This window comes from Pinus tabuliformis, chromosome 5_2 (genome assembly GCF_031772625.1).
Source record: "Pinus tabuliformis cultivar Carrire ecotype Pingquan chromosome 5_2, CPIR1, whole genome shotgun sequence".
Classification (NCBI taxonomy): Eukaryota; Viridiplantae; Streptophyta; class Pinopsida; order Pinales; family Pinaceae; genus Pinus; species Pinus tabuliformis.
The window spans coordinates 505610769-505628283 of NC_142306.1; positions in this window are offsets into that span (position 1 = coordinate 505610769).

Sequence of the window (17515 nt, forward strand, 5' to 3'; positions counted from 1 at the left end):
TATATCATTTATCATGGTTATTTTATTAATTCACTCCCATTTTCGAACCTCTAATTTTAAGGCCTGAAGTTTCCCATGTATGGCATGCATGGGTGAAATATGTGTTGCCCCGTGTAACGTTATCTAGAAGGATTTAACCAATGTGTCAAAATCATCATCCTCAAGGCAGATTTTGTTAAATTTGAAGGGCATACCCAAACGCAACTCCTTCCACTTCCAAATTAAATATATGGGAATATGATCAGAGACATATATCTTAAGTACGTTAGAATGGAGGAAAACCAATCTCTCTAAAAAGTTTTCATGGACGAAAAAATGGTCAAGTCTCTTGCCAACATGTTAGGTGCCAGCCTGGCCATTATGCCATTTGGGCACAATGGGTAGGGTTTGAATGTCCATTAGGTGTTGTCGCTGAAAAGAATCTGGAGTCTATTCCCAAGGGGATCCTTTATGCAATATGAGCCCGTTGACGATGCTAGACCCTCCAACAAATAAGGGGATCTCCCTGGTAAGAAGTCCCAACTATACCATAAACTGTTTGGTGTAGGAGTCCCAGCAATGGGTCTCACAGTAATGCCTTGACAACGATTTCACACAAAGGCAAGTAAGATGACTCTATTGGTAGCAAGGCTGTGACAACTAGAATGAGTCAAGGAAGGTGCATGAGAGGTTCTAACACATTGAGGGTGAGGTGAGTGCATCCCTTGGAAACCTGTAATATTACGTGGCTTGGAAAGGAACACAAGAGTGAAGATGCATCAGAAGTTGGAAAGCAAGTTAGCGAGCAATCCAAAGTGATGGTTAAACCAACAACACATTTCAGAAATATTCGTACATACTTATACAAAATAGTCCATACATTCATGCGTAAGAAAACAAATACATATATCATTTAGGGTAAACTAGATAGCATAGAATATAATACAACACATGCATGAAATGTGTTGGCTCTGTTATATTAAGAAGTGTAAGTTCCAGTCATACAATACATCCATGTCCAACCACCAGTTGCGGTAGCGGAACATTATAGCCACAATTTCCTGGTCCTCCAAAGAGATATACTAGCTCTGCACAGTGGAGAAGCCAAGGCTCGTTACAATACTATCCAAGCTCTTTCCAAGATAGTATTATTGGAAGCTTGGCTAACCAAAAGCCTTTACAATGAGCTATGAGGGACTATTTATAGCACAGGGTGGGGTGACCTGTGACATTCCCCTTTGTGATAGTTCATCTACCCTCATGACCCTTCATCTATTCTATGACTTTTACATACAACTATCGACACTTGACTTACACTTGACAAGACGTTACATTACAATGCACATGTACCCATGTGAGACAAAATGACTTGAGAAATCCATGAAAGACATCACTGACAGTCGGTCCATTGTGGTGAGACCAACTCTTTGACATGCTTGTGATGGTGAAGGTGATGAGCTGATGCCAATATTGGTCGTCCGTGATGGTCTGCATGCACTCCATGGTGACATCTTGCTAAAGCAAATAATTGCCTCTATTGCATGCTAGTACATTGATATGGCTCCTCCATCCAACTGATATGCTAACATGTGCATGGTCTTCTTGGGTGCAGCTGAAACGACAACACACTGATTCATAATGTTTGTGTTGACCTTCCAGTGTGTGCTGGTGGTCATGCACATCAACTCTCAACTACATGTTCAGCTCCAGTTGGACTTGCTTCTTGTCCTTGCCTCATTGAGTGAGTTGAATCGGTGGGTTCGCATCCATGCACACAATGACATGTATGCTGCTGAATTCCCTTGCATGCAATCAACAACACTTCTCACCATGTTTGATCTGTGCCAGCTACTTGGATCGGTCTTTAGCTTGTATGGGCGCAGTTTCATCAATGAGTTCATGTTTCACCCGTTGTTATACCTGTTCCTGCTGCAACTCATTCTCTCGTCTATCCAGCTCTTGTTCTTCCTTGAGTTGCTACATCAGCACATGAAACTCCTTCTTTGTTCCATTATCTATCTTCATGCGATCTTCATGGCACGTCATCACCTTATAGCCTGTGTTTCCAAAGTGGCTTTCATCACCAGTGGATCTTCTTGAGCTTGCAACTTTGTTCTGCCTATGTGTTGTCAACAAACTTCCTCTTACATTCGTTGCATCCAGTATCCTGCCTTCAGCTCTTGTTCATGATGCTTCTCACTGTGATGATGTTGCCTTCATATCTTGATTTCCTTGTTGATGAACAAATTGATGTCTTCATGGGTATGCAAGTCCATAGGCACCTGATCCACTGCATCCCAAAGTGTGCTCTGAATAGTGTCTTTGACTCTTCTCTCTTGGAAACCATTGTACATGTACTGCTAAGAGGCAGATGAACACCTATGATACCTAGATATATGGAAGCACTAATGGAAAGAAACCTGTCAGTCAAAAACCAAAATGAACTTGAGAACTGACTTGTAACATACCTGTGTGACTGATCATGAAGGTTGCACAATTTCCACTAGGAGGTCGGGAGATTGACTACCAAGACTGTGCAAGGCACAGTCTGGGCTGCTAGGAAGCTGTTTGAATACTGGAATTGTACAGTGCATGGTCCATTCTAGTTGTTGACTACTAGAATTGTGCAATGCACAATCTCAGCTAGAAATGGTTGCGAGCTCAATGACTGCATTATGCAATTTTCTAGGCCATCAGTCATTGTCCCTAAGAATTGTGCAATGCAAGACTGGAGGACATTCACTGGGTAGAAATGTGCATTTCATGAGAGGAAGATAGAGCTTTCCCTCTCAGGATTGCGTAATGTTGTCTTGGTGAGGTAAAGTTTGGGCCAAGGCTGCCTAGGCTCACTGATGGGCAACTGAAAGCGAATGTGAATGTGAATGCATGGCGATACTGAGTGTAAGAATAACTGAATGATCGTGCATGAAAACAGTGAATGAATGATTCAAAAAACAGAACAACATGCATGTGGGTGAGATGAGTCATCGAATCGGCGACTATTCATGAAAAACAATGTCATGCATGTGACAACAGTTAGATGTTAATGGAAACTAAAATGGTGCTAGTACAAGATAACATGCATCAAAATGAAAGAAAGTCCTTACTAAAATAAATCAAATAACAATCACACAAAGCGAAACACAAAAAGTGATAGAAATGCAACACAAGACATGAAAGGTAGGCTTACCCCAAAACAGCTGAGTTGAATGTACCAAAAGCTACTGGATGCAATGTGGGATGTCAAAGCTACAAGGTCGATGTGAGGAATGAGATCTGTAGCGTCTGTTTGATGAATTTTGATAAAATTGAAGATGTGACATGCATGGTACAAATCTAGGAATAGCAACACTTGGTGGGAGGTTTCTGAGATGATCCTTGCATGTAACCTCCAACTACTAAAACTAGATCCCTAAATCAAGGGATTCCTTTGCATGTTTCCTTGGGAGAAGAAGCCCATGCATGAAAATCAATTTTTCTTGGTCCGGGAGGCAACCGTTCAACTCAACTATGCATGCAACAGTTTGCTTAGCTGGGAGGAAAAAATGCTTATTTCTGGGAGGGAGTTGGGCTACCTGCTGTGATGTAGGTAAGTTCCCTCTGTGGATAGAGATAACCCCACTAACCCTAGAGTGGGTCTAGTCACAACAAGACAACGACGATAGCTAATTCCTTAAATAGTCATCGTTGAAGAGGCCTATCTTATACCGGTGTTTGATGAAGTCTTCGTCACATCGCTTCAGCTATCACTGTCTTCTCCTTAATGAATGATTCACTTGAAACATCATATGAAAATGAAAAAACATATAATAGAGCACAACAATGAACTATCTACTTATAGAGTCAAGAAACCATAAGCTATCAACATACATTTCATACATGATATAGGAAATAACCATTGATTGTATTAATGTAAACAGCAGTAAAGCTTACAACCATGCTTTGATGTCGCAAGCTTCCTTGAAGGGTCTAATCAATATGTCTCCATAAAAATTAACTCTCAAAGGTCTCCTAGAAAGACTGATGACTCTCTCTCTCTCTCTCTCTCTCTCTCTCTCTCTCTCTCTCTCTCTCTCTCTCTCTCTCTCTCTCTCACCCAAAAGAACAAGTATGAAACTAAGGCAATCACAACAAGGCTTCCTTCTTACAACGATTTTTCACTATCAATTCACAATATGAAAGGTTATTCTCATACCTCACAAGCTATTGCTAGGCTATCAGCAATCCATGCCAAGAGCTAGCTAGCTAAGAACTAGCACTCCCAAAAAACTAAAATAGCTGATCATGGTCATGGAGGATGCTTTTATAAGAGGAGGAGCCTCCATAAATGAGGGGAGAGGAAGTTTATCTTCATGGGAGGTTACTCAAAAAGGTGGAACCACCATCTCAAATGAGGAGAGGCAAACTTCTTTGATGCAACAACCAGCTCCAGAACCACCCAGAAGTATTATGTTTGAACTAATTAACCATATCTGGGTCGTCATAGGTCAAACACTGAGACTTACAGATGACATCGTGAGGCGTTAGTGAATTCTAGGCTATCATCATAGGTAGGATACTGATGAATTGCGATGATGTTGAAACATGGGTAAAAGGTGGTTAAATTCATCAGTGATGAGCTTAAGCAACCTTCTTGAGTAATATGGAAGATTTGGACATCTTGGTATATGACAAAGAGTAGATTTCATTCAGGGACCAACTCTACCCAGGATTAGGGGATGCAGGGTCAGTGACAAAATATTGTGTAACAGATGCCCCCTAAAGCATGAAGGCCGAGACAGTGGGAGGGGTGAAATGCTTTACGAAGCCATGACTGAACCGGAACACCATTGCAAAGAACTTGTAGATGTAAGTACAAGTGATATCTCTAATAGTGAAAGAAGTACATGTAGTCGAGGTATGGGCGTAGCCATCCAAAATAGTACTGGTCTGTGGTATGGACGCAACCATCGAGTCGAAAAGACCATATGAAAACACAGGTATGGTCGCAGCCATCGAGAAAGACTCAGGTATGGGCGTAACCATCCAATCAAAAGAGTCATATATAAATAATCCACGCAACCTGGACTTATGTAACCTGAGCCCAGGGTCTTAAATCCCAACCTGTTTATCGTACAATTTATAATATGTGAATAAATGTGTTGAAGTCAAGCATACAAGAAAATCACTTGATTACCGGCTAATGATGTGAACCATTAACAAGCGTGAAAGAGACCACTAGTAATGTCAATGGTTCTCAAGGTACTGTTGGTACAATCCAAAAAGTGTGAAGAATGATCAGGAGTCGAACACTTGTGAAATCACTCGATTGAATACCAATGATGTAAGTCTATCGGAAAATGCAAAGAACTTGCCATTAGGTCATGTAAGCTCTAAGGTACCCGAAAGGAGTCTCTAGATCAACTTCCTAGATAATGACTTGATGTCAACAGGAAGTGATCCATCGCAGGAGGGCCATAATATTTCCCACACGAATGACACAAGACAAAGGAGCAAGATGAAGATGGATGAAACATAGAATCAGAGGAGGATGTAAGGGTGTAAACTGCAGAAGGATTAAGATCTTGATATATATCTGCCACCTCTTCACCTCCCTATTCGTCCTAGTCGTGCTAGTTGATTACATGGTCTCTTTGTAGCACAACGTTGCCACTGTTAGTAAGCTTGGTAACACCTTCATTTTATAGTTCTTGTGCATGATTAAATCCTATTTTTACTTGGTTATCATGGCTTTGTAGCCAATTTAAATCTTTTGTAATGATCTTGGCTACCACCACTCAACCCATGGTTTTTTCAACATTATAGTCTGATTCATGACGATTCTTAAGATATAGATAGTCAGTAGGACATTAGTGTAACTTTTGAGGGGTTAAAATCATCATCTAAATACCATGCATGAATATTTGATTTATATTCAACACTCGTATAATAGAGTAGTCCACACTTTCCATACTTCTATTGGTAATTCATCCTTTTGAAACTTGTTTTGGGAAACTTTTGCCTTCACCCATGGATGTTGTATATGGATTGTATGGAGGAGTCAGTGCAGAAATAACAATAGAATCATTGAGAGAAAATAATGCTTTGAAAAGCTTAGGGAGATCCATTTGTAAGTACAAGAGATGATAAAGAAGTTACAGGAAAGGTACAAGGCTTAACATGAGAAACATGGAATAAAGAGACCACCCAAAGTGGGAGACAATTTATATTAGAATTAGAAAAGAAAATATTATAGGGTCTTGGTAAGAAGATCAAGGATTTGTGGTATGTACTTTTTGAGATGTTGGAGAAGGTTGGATAATGCCTACAAACGTAGTCTACCCACATACATGAAAATTTACTTAGTAGTGAATGTAGGGATTCTAAAACTCAATGAGCCTTCTATATTGGATGACTAAGAGGAGAAGGTTCTACCTACCATACAATACTACGAAATAGATGCTTAGGTATACTTTGAAGAAGTCTAGAACACCAAGATAAGGGAAACACTACCTTTTTCATATTGGTTTGAAAGGGAAAATGATAGGAAAATGAAAATGGTACTCTATGGAGAAGGTGGATAAATTTCACATTATATAAGGACGGGGAGTAGGTCCTACATACCAAAAAGGACTTAGAAATATATGCTCAAGTAAAGTTAGCATAATAAATAATTTTTTGGAAGAAATATACATCTACGAGATAGGGAAAACATGACTTTTGGTTTGTTGGGTTGGAATGTAAACTTATAGGAAAAGGAAGATGATACTCTAAGGAGAAGGTAGACGAAGTATTTCCTCACCAAGTTAAGTAAGGATTTTAGAGATTGAGGGTCTCCATAAATGGGTTGTACTATTTTGATTAGATCATCACACTATCTTTCATATATCTTGATATGTTTTAGGTGGAAAAATTGGAGAAATTGGTGTGTAGGGTCCATTTTAGTGGTAAGTCTCATTTTCAAAAATTGAAGCCTAGAGTCTTATGGATCCATTTTGAGTAATCAAATTATTTCTTCTAGGGTTCTAGTGTCTCGAAATTATTTTTTCACTCTAAACATTAATCGACACTTTGACACCCTTCCAACAATCCAAAGATAACTTCAATTGAAGCTCATATATGAAAGTTACGACTTGTACAAGTTAACCTACCTAGTTGACCACCATGGCATGAGTGGGTGCCATGTTAGCCCCATTTAATAAAACATATGGGGCTATCTGTGTGAAGTATTTCAATAATATTCTATAAATTCCAAATCCTTATGACATTGACTATTTAGGAAGTAAAACCCCTAATCCTAGATCACTATTTGGTTATGTTAAATATATGGTCACTAGGAAGGGGGCTCCATTACTTTGCATTATAATGACACAGGTGACTCCATAAGAGTTCCAACTCCTTTATATGTGCATTTTTATAACTAAAAAAAAGAGAGAAGAGGATAGTCCTCACCTTCTAGCTGGGTTTTTCCCCCTATTTGATTTTTAAAGATAAGTCTCGTTCATTTGTTTAGGTGGCATTTTTGTGTACATATTGGTTGCATTTCTTATTTTAGTTATTCCATAAATTTGGAGAAATCTAATAAATAAATAGTCGGGAATCTAAGGAAATAATTTGCATAAATCTAAGGTATTAGAATATTGTAAAATCTATTGTGATGGATCGTTCTAGTGAAATATCCATGATATTTTACAAATCACAAATCGGTATCTTGTTAGCCATTGCTGGAGACCAACCCAAGAGACTATGCCATGTTGCATTCCACACAAGGAAATCTATGGTCCATTTACACCAACCGCATCACTGTAGCTCAATCATAGTATAAATGACGGGGTGGCTCAATGAAATTGAGTTGTTGAACAAGTGAAAAAGGTGACGTTTGATACCTTAAGGATTCTATTCCCGCATCTAAATTTTTGTCTCATTTTCCTTGCATCCATGACATTACCATAATCATTACCTTGACATTAGGTAGAGGAGCTTGCACCAAAACTCAACTAGCCCCAAAAATTGTGCAATAGGTCAAGTCATGGGACAGTCAAACAAAAGACTAGTAAACACATGAAAAAACTACAAGGAAAATGCAAATGATAATCCCAATTAAACAAATGAAAATAGTTTGATTTGGTCCTATAAAACTACCTTCTTACCTCAATTATGATGATTATAATCACTTTAAATCCTCTCATGCTAGTGATGATGATGATCATCAACCCTTATCATAATAGAATATAACCATTGATGTCTTGTAGACTCCCTGTGCTACCATCATCATCATCATTGATATCTTGTAGGCCCCTTGTGCTACCATCATCTTCATTGAAGTGCAACAAACTTCTAATACTTAAACCCCCAATTTCATCGCTAAGAACTGAATCTATACCTATACATATAGCTCATTGCTAACCCAAAAGTAGTCATGACTACACTCATCCCCTACCAAATCTCATAAGTAAGGATGACCATAATATTAATTGGTAGGTAAATGAAGAAGAAATAAACATTTACCACCCTAGGTTAAATTATTTAATTAGTATAGATGTTTTTATTTAAAAATAATACGTAAAATTAAATTGTGGATGAAACGGTACTATGGTACTATATATTTAATAGTTATATTTACTTTAATCTCTACTATATATTAATTCAATTAATAATTATACCTTCTCTTTTAACCATTAGAATTAAATAATTTTATTTTTATTATTAATTATGAAATTAAAAATACCTCACATATTAATTTCTAATTTACTGATGATGAGAAACATTTACAAATAACTAACATTCACCATTTGCTCATGCAAATGTGATCATATATAAACAACGAACATTGTGGTTCCTTTCTAATTTTCATCATTTATCACAAAGATTTTGAAATCCACAACCCATACCATCCATTACTTGTATCTTTTGTGAAATCTATAACATACATGCCTTGTATCTTGTATGCAACCTAAATGGAGACAACGACATGTCATCCATATGTCGAACTTCTTATCTAGTCTCTCTGATCCAATCCAGTTTTCTTACCATTCGACTCAATCTGATCGGATCTAATTTACCTGGTGAATCTAAGAGGAGAACCCGTATATATGAGGGAATCCACTTTTCCTATTGTACAAGGTGATGAGTTGATTTCCGTGCTTCTAAGTTCGATAGCAATGGCCTTTAACCCATTAATGCATTTTCTTAGGATATTTGTTCGAAGCAGTGTCCGAGTTTTATAGGTGATGCACACCATTCATGTTCTATGTCGTTGACACAATAGAATGTTTTGATGGAGGTAGACCAACATATTCAAACCCTATGACATATATTTGTCCAGAGGCTTTGACTTCTTATTCCTTCATATGTATCCACATGCTCTCACTTTTTATCCTTGTTTCTTTGTCCCAATCCTATTTTCCCACGTTTTCTATTCTTTTTTTATTTACATTTTTCCTTCTAGAGGAGAAAGTATAACTTACAAAATCTTGTTGGAAAACTGTACTTCTATGGAATCCATAATTGACAAGGAATGAAAAATGAAAACGTGGAGAATAAATTTCTCTTCTCAATATTCAAAATGGCTAAATAGATTACATTGTAAACACCAATAATAAATGATTGAAGTAGAACTCGACATCTATGGAGTAGAACTGAAGTAAAATTGAACTGTCTATGACATCTAGTAGACAAAAAAATCAAATCTGATGACACCTAAATGATAGTGAGATAAATATCTCTCAACATCCACTCCTAATTTCAACTGTTACATGTAGAGACACTTAAAATTTCTAATTTTTTTCTTTGAAATTCAAATAATTTCTTTCCTAATGGATTTGTGAAAATATCTACTAATTGATCTTTGGAACCACAAAAATCAAGTACTATGTCCCCATCATCGACAAGCTTGTGGATGAAATGAAAATGAGTGTCAATGTGCTTACTCTTTTTAAGGAAAACATGATTTTTTGATAAAGAAATTGTTGAACTGTTATCACATTAGAATGGAGTTGGCTCCTTCTGAATATTTGAAATATCTTTCAATAATATTCTCAACCACACAACTTGAAAAGTTATTGAATTTGTTGCTACATATTTTGCATCTACAGAAGATATTGAAATGATTGACTATTTCTACAGAAGCACACCTTTTAGAGGAGAAGAATGTGTTAATGGAGGAGAAACAAATTCTAAAGAATAATATCGACCACAATCTTGAAGTGACGAAGGTTGAAATGGAAAATATAAGGCTGATGAAAGAACTCAGAAGGTACCAAAAATCTTATCATGGTATAGAGCTAGATAAAATTTCGAAATAGATAGTTGTGTTACGATATTAGTTACTCAAAGCTTTTGACTAGAAGCTTAGCATCAGAAAGACACAAACCTTATGAATTAGAAGGAATCATCAGAAGAAGAGATTTCTTCCATCAATGGGGAGAATGAATTTCTTTACACACAAGTTAATTTTTAATGAAGGGAAGAAAAATATCTTCATAATAACCTCTGCTTCTACCTAGAAGCCAAAGAAAATTTGGAAAGGCATGTTGATGATTTGATGATACATTTCGATAAGATGACACTTTCAAATGTGGATGGAGCAATCCAAATGAACTCTATAATGGATTATCTAGAGTTGACAAAGGAGACACCATATAGAGATGGTTTATTAGTGAAAAGGGAGCTTAAATATTTGTTTTAAGAAATTAGTGGAACCAATCAACATGAAGAAGAAGCTCAGGGAACTACCATTTCTTTGGCTAAGGAATTTGATGATTTACACAAAAAAATATAGGAGTCAACTGAAGATAATGAAGGATTTATTATCATGTATGATAAATCCATGCAAGAATTCGATGAAATAAGGAAGGTTGAGGAATATCGACATGAAATGAATAAAAAATCTGAAGAACTCATTCATGTATTCAAGAATCAAGTTGAGGAAACTGAGAATGAAATTAAGGAATGGAATCATAAATTTTTAAGCAAGGGAGACATGTCTGCAAAGTATGATTCCCCAATATTTCACCAGATGTAACATGAATTATCAATTTTGAATTAGAAGTATAGCTCTTCATCTTAGGAAAGAGATTGCAAAACCTCTAGTAAAATTACAGGATATATCATAAGATAATTAAATACTTATTGAACTATATGAAAAAGCAATGTGATAAAGAGAAGATGCAAGAATAATGTGGTGGAATTTTGGAGGTAAAAACGTTTGTAGAGAGCAAGTGAGATACATGGAAGATGAAACGGGGGAAAATGGAAGAGGTCGTGAAACCTTAATTCAAGGGCATGAAGAATAAATTTGAGGCAATGTTGAAACTACATTATTGTAGCAACACACTATTATCATTGGGGATGGAAAAGCAGAACCAGAGGTGATTGATACGAGAATGGAGGTTGGTGAGGCTAAAATGAAATTAAAGGAGATAACTGAAGAGAATGAAAGATTAGTTGACATGTATGAGTAAGAAATGCAAGAAAATGATGGAAATATGAGACTGCGGAAAGACATTGTATAAATAAGTCTTCCATTGAATTGAATGCAACTATAAGGGGCATTATAGAATATCAAGAATTGAGAAATGAGACTAAACAACTAGAAATGGGGATTGCATCTGAAAAGGATTCTCATGAACTGAGGATAGATTTGGAAGATGGTAAAATATATCTAAAATTTGGCATTAAATATGATGGACATCAAGAGGAGACAAGGGGAACACTAGGAGTATCAAATAATCGAAATATGCCACAAACATAATTTTTGTTTTCCTCCTCTAATGTTAAGTTAGAGCATCCATAGTAGAATTTACAACCGTGGCAACAAGAAATGATTGACGAGATTCAAAATCTTCAAATGGATCTCATGAGGATGTCTCAAGAGAATGGAAAGTTAGTTAATATGCATGAGAAATCTATATGTGAGAGAAATGTATTAGTGAAGTTGTGGAAGAAGGTAGCATTTTCTTTTAAGCATGCTCATAATATAGATCTTTTGAAAGGAGATAGATTCCATAACATTTCTAGAAGTCTTTGTATTGTATCGGGGAGCCCCCTTTTCTCTTTTATCACAAAAGAAAATTAAGGTCTTGAGAAAATGAAGCAACAAGGATAATAAAAGGACATTCATATTTCTGAAACTCATCATGGTATATTTTTTAACAACAAGGGAGGTGCAGTCGGTGTTTAGGACTAGTCTGAATTTTGGAAAAACATGGATGACAATCTAGACTCTGATAGAATATTTAGCTTATCAACAAATGAATAGCATGAACTACAGTTGAAAATGAAGGAAATGGTAGGTGAATATGAGAAAATACTAGTAACCTTTGAGGAAATTGCAAATGATAATTATAAAATGAGGAAAGTATTGCAGGAAACTAATCAAGAATTGGAAAATTCCACACAAGAGAGGACACTTTTCTTGAAAGAGATAGAGGCTCTTAAGTCTAAGCTAAATAACCTAATAGACAATAGTGCAGATATGGTCGAGGGAAATGAGAAATTTGTTCAACAAGTGGATGCATTAAACATAAGTAGGGACACATCAAATAGTGTTGATGCTCATTTTGAAATAAACCAATCTGATGAACCTCATTCATTGACAACTGAAAATGAGTTAGGCACAGATGTGGGGAACTGAAAAAGGAAAAGATCACAATGGAAGTTTCTGTAGAAAATATAGGGAAGTTTGATCCATTTGTTCCTAACTCGCATGAATGGATTGGAAAGATGGATGTCAAGCTTGGCAAATATGTGCAAGAATTATTTGAAGAGATGGATGTAAAGCTTGGAAAATACAGATTATCAATGGATAAACTTGACATTCTTAGAAATATGTTTGAAATTGATCAGGATTTAATACAGGGAAAGGTTATGGACTCTCCCTTTAGCATTCCAATAGATGAGAAGAAGCTTCAGGCTATGTAGTTAGAGCTTTAATGTCTAGAAATGAGACTTCCAGAATCTGAACATAGTGAACAGGATTTGGGCCATCTCTCAAGTGATGAAAGATACAAATGGGATGAAAATGTTTCTAAACTACAAAGGGAAAAATATGTAATTTCCAATTAGGAGAAAATGATTCAATAGGAAATAACTTTGGCAAGATCCAAGTTGGCTTTTCCACAAGAGGCGATAAAAAAGATTACTCGAGTAGTTGACAACTTGGGCATGATATAGATATCTCACAATGAGATGGATTTTTTTTAGAAAGGAATCAGAGTCTCTGAAACAAGAAATTGCTCATGAAAAATAGGATATTGACATAATAGAAAAGTGTGTCTGGTTCGAATTTAAATAGGAACGCAAAAAATTACAGAGATAACCATAAATACAGAGATGCAACGGAAATAATACTTCATTTCATTACTGTAAAATACTTAAATATGCTTACAAATAGAAATGGAAGTAAACTAGTTAGGGTGATGGTAGCTTATCTCTGAGAAGAGATATGGTGGTTACATGCCTCTAAACTATGTTACAATGAGGCTCGAAGGCCTATTTATTGTTGAGAAACAATGGAAAACCCTAAACATCCAGAAAACTAACCCTAGAAGATGAAACGCCAAACTGTTGGCCCTGTTTGGGTAAATTGGTACATCAACTTCCTGGGGTCGTAACTTTGGCATCAATCTCCATTTGATGCACACAATATCTCGTTAGAAATATATATCCGAGAACTACAAATTTGGGAACATGGACTAGCGTTGCTCTGAGTTTTCCCAAAAAATGTCGTTTATGGTCTCAAAATGGCTCCGGAAGTTCAGAACCTGAAAGACTGCTAAAAATAGTAAACTATACCAAAATTAAGGAAATGGAAAAGTTGAAAGAAACAATTGTGGGGGTCCAAGTGGACTTCGTGGGTACCCACCAATATCCACCTGGATCAGTGTTAATCAAATGCAGGAAAATAAAGTATGGGTCTATTGCAAATTCAATACTCTTGAGACATTGTTGTGTAATTTTTATGCATTTGAAGAGTACTGGAAATCTATGGAATCATGGAAAATGAAGAAGTAGAAAAATATGGTCCTCTTGTGAGGGAAAATATGGAGGAGATATATGTTCTACAAGCTGATAAGAAGGCACTCGAAACTGCATTAAAGAAAACTATGGAGATTGAGGTAGTTACACAAGTTGAGGTATGTGATTTTCCTGAGAAGGTTTACCTTGCTGAGCAACAAAGAATTGATGCTCATAAGACAATGGTAGTTATTTAGGTAGAAAAGGATGTTGTTTCATCATGATATTTAAGATCATCTTAAAAAAAAAATCTGCATGTATTTTGGTGAGGCTACATCCTTGTTGAAACGTGAATAAGAAATAAATAAGCTCTTTAGTGCTTTGAAAAAAGTTGTTAGATCAAGTAAAGGATGACAAAGAAAATGTTAAGAAGCTGAAGGAACATTTGAAGCTAACAAAATCTTCAATTCAGCTATTGGAATCTTATATAGAATCAAGATCTGATTCTTTAAAGGAAGCAGAGCATTCCTTACAGTGGATTCTTAATGAAAATAAAATTCTAATTGATTGTTGAGCAACAAAGAATTGATGCTTATAAGACAGTGGTAGTTATTTATGTAGAAAAGCATGTTGTTTCATCACCATATTTAAGATAATCTTAAAAAAAAGTTTCTTCACATTTTGGCAAGGCTACATCCTTGTTGAAAGGTGAATATGAAATAAATAAGCTATTTAGTGCCTTGAAAAAAAATTTCAGATGAAGTAAAGGATCACAAAGAAATTTTAATAAGATGGAGGCACATTTGAAGCTAACAAAATCTTCAAGTCAGTAGTTGGAATCATAGATAGAGGTAAGATCTCATTCTTTAAAGAAAGCAAAGCATTCCTTACAGTGGATTCTCAATGAAAATAAAATTCTAATTGATTCCCATGAAGAAGCAAGTTCGAGAAATGGATTCTTTGATATTGGAGCTTTAATATTCTGATTTTGAAGTTAAAATCAAAGAGGAAGAATTGAACTGTAATAGGGAGGGTCTTCAAGATCTAATTAGTAGACTAGCTAAATTGGAAGGAAGAAATATTTGTGATGAGAAACCGGAAGAAAAACTTGAACCTAATCACTGCTCTTTCACTCTACTAGTTAAAGGATATTCATGCATTTGTTTTGCAAGCAGACACTTCATTGGGCTCTCTGCAAGTTTCACAAAACAAATAATACATAGAACTTAATACGTAAATATTAGATATACTAATTGTATGGTGTAGTAGAATAAACTAATGATGATTTTTCCTTTGGATTGAAATCATAACCTCAACTTCTTACACAGTTCTTATAAGCATGTTTCTCTTGCATGCAGACTTTAGAATTCAATTAATATAATAAAGATGAACAAAGGATTATATTAGAAAGGGAATTTCAAGTGTATAAGTTGAAAAGGGGCTGATATTTTTCAAGACATGCACAAACGTGACCATTATGTTTTCCATGATATCAATTCCTTATGTTAAGACTTTAATATTTGGTGAAAGTGGTCAAAAAAATCAAAGAACCAATCCATGATTCTATTTTTTTTTTTTTAAGTGAAGGAAAGATACCCTCCCCAAATATCATTTCCAAGGATCAAAACCCAAAAGAGGAGCACAATCATAATGATCCTTCAATGATGAATAACTTGATTATCTATTGTCTACTTTGAAATTGATATATTTGAATATTTGTTAAGAAAATAGTTAACTAGGATTGTTTTATACAATGTTTACTTATCTTTGTGGGACTAAGAATATGACATTAATAAAAATTCACAAGTTAGGGTTGGTCATGGGTTATTTTTGATTGAAGTGTTAGAATCAAGGACACAAATAAGAATGTATATTTTGTCAATCAGATTCAAGTTATTTGAACATTGAAGACCAAGCATTGTGACTCCAATGGAGAGAAATATAGGTAATGTGAACCTATAACCGAGATTTAAATGGAATAAAGGATCATATCCAAATTGGAAATTGTAAGCTTTAAGATTAAATTTATAAATTATTAGCCAAACCATGTCAAGCTAGTGCAAGCTCATATATAAATATCAAAATAGAAGAGTAAGGACAATAAGGGAGCACCGCTAATGTTTTACTTTGACTTTTTCAAGCCCACCTATTGGGTGGTAAAAGAATTATTTTTTATTTTTCGGATTGACTGTTACTAGGTCAATGTTGTCATGATTTGTGGCATTATTAGTGTAAGGCAGAGAATAATACTAATAATGGGATTAGTAAAATGAGTTTGATTGTTATTGGCTCATAGTAAAGGGCGTGACCTAATTACACAATGTCTAATTTGAAAATATGTCATAAATGCATTTTAGTGGCTTTTAGATAAAACCTTGATGCTGGAGGATTCATGGTACAACTTCAAAATTAAATCTAAGATATGTTTCAGTACAACTTCAAACTTAAAGATCATATATGTTTACTAATTCTAAGTCCTAGAATATGTCCCAATAAGGTATTATGGATGACTGTATAAAATATTTGGGAATATCTTGAGGATGGCTTGGAATCTCTAATAGTAAAATCTAGGTTGAAGCTGTGCGAGATAAGAAATATGGGTGATTAATTTTGTAGACTCATGAGATCTATTGGGAGGGTTTTTGGAAATTAGGATGCACTTAGTGAACAAACTATGAATGAATTGTTCAAGTGGAGGGAGAAACAAATTGATTGTTCATAGATATTTGGAGTAATGGGATGGCTATAAATGTCAGGAGTATAGTCTATAGCCCAAACTTACCTGACAATCAACTTTCTAGAGACCTATATGGAAAACTAAAAAGATTCCGTCATGCACTAACTAAATATATGATCAGTGGGCAATGCTACATCATTGCCTTTAATTTTTATTTGAAACATGATTTAGGAAGACAAATTTAGAAAAAGATCTCAGGAACATTTGAATGATTGTGAAAAATGCCAAGAGTTAGTTACAAGCACATTTGGTCACAAAACTAAAGTCACCTTGTAGTTTAAGATTAATTTTTAAAGGTATTAATCTACAATTTTTAGGGAGTGAGTCACCTAGTTTCAATCTAATTGAAGTTTCTTCATATTTATTGTAATGGAAAATACTAAACACCATGTAGTAAGCGAATGATTGGCTCATTACCTTTACATCTAGCTCATTGGATGAGACTAAAGTGATATTTAATGAATAGAATGTAAAGCATTAAATCAATGACTTACTTACTATAGTGTCCTTTTCGAGTTACTCTCTTATCAAATTATCCTTTTATAAAGGGTAGATAATGGAATTTTCTAAAATAAAAAATGGACAAAGATATGCAAATTTTGTCTATGCATATTGTTAATTTCATATATGTTATCCTATTAATAATTTCTACTTTGACGCATGGGTATTTCCTTTTACATAAAACCCAAAAAAAGTTTTTCCGTGTGAGATTATGTAGTTTAAATCCTCTTTTTCACCTCAGAATTCCACCATTTGTGTATGACCTCAAAAAAATAGAGAGGGTAGGTGGTTGTTGGAGGGGTTTTTTAATTATTCCTACTTTTGTTTGTACTTGTAACAACTCATTAACTAGGCAGAGAAACC